The sequence below is a fragment of the Crocuta crocuta genome, unplaced genomic scaffold, assembly GCF_008692635.1.
Source record: "Crocuta crocuta isolate KB4526 unplaced genomic scaffold, BGI_CrCroc_1.0 scaffold491, whole genome shotgun sequence".
In the NCBI taxonomy this organism is placed as follows: domain Eukaryota; kingdom Metazoa; phylum Chordata; class Mammalia; order Carnivora; family Hyaenidae; genus Crocuta; species Crocuta crocuta.
In genome coordinates, this window is record NW_027532634.1 from 34,210 (window position 1) to 35,052 (window position 843).

The following is an 843-nucleotide window of genomic DNA, read 5'->3' on the forward strand; positions in this document are numbered from 1 at the left end:
GAACAAAAAAAAAATATTAAATTAAATAACAGTGTGTCATTGTAGGTTCATTGACTCAAATATACTACTGTGGAGTGGAATGTTGATAGTGGGAGGGATAGGAAATAGCAGGGGTATATGGGAATTCTGTAGTTTCTGCTAAATTTTGCTCTGAGCCAAAAAACTACTCTTAGAAATGAAATTTAGTAATAAAAAATGTATATAAAATATGTATATATAAAATTTATATATGTAAATATATATAAATTATATATATGTAAATATATATATATTTTATATATATATATAAAAGTTTCAGTGTTTGACCATGGCCAATTCCATCTCTAATGGGTTGTATTGAATTTCATTTGGAAGATTAAGAAAATCAATTAGTGTTCTCCAAACAGTTTCAAATGGTTAATTTTTAAAACATATAATTGCATAAGGCAGAATCTTTATTAGTTTTAATTGTGCAGACTATATTTCTCAACTATTTGGAACACAAAATACTCAGTGTATGTTTGTGTGCCACCAACACTTATCCCAAATCTGCTGCTTGATTAAGAAAGGCCCTTCATTTTCAGTGAGTGAATGAGTGAGAGTCAGATTTAAGTATAATTGACTGGGAGATGTTTAAAGGAAAATTCAGGTGTGCGCCATATTCATAAACATTATATGATGATGTAGATGTTGATGGCTTGATTCTGTGTCTTCAGAGGATATGTCTTATGTAACATTTTGTCCTGAGTGGTATAAAAGAGATTACACTTTGTTTGATATTTGGGGAAATAAACAGAGATGTGAGATAACGGAAACAAATTTAGGTATCAGTGTATCTAACACTCCTCCAAAACCTCCTGAGCA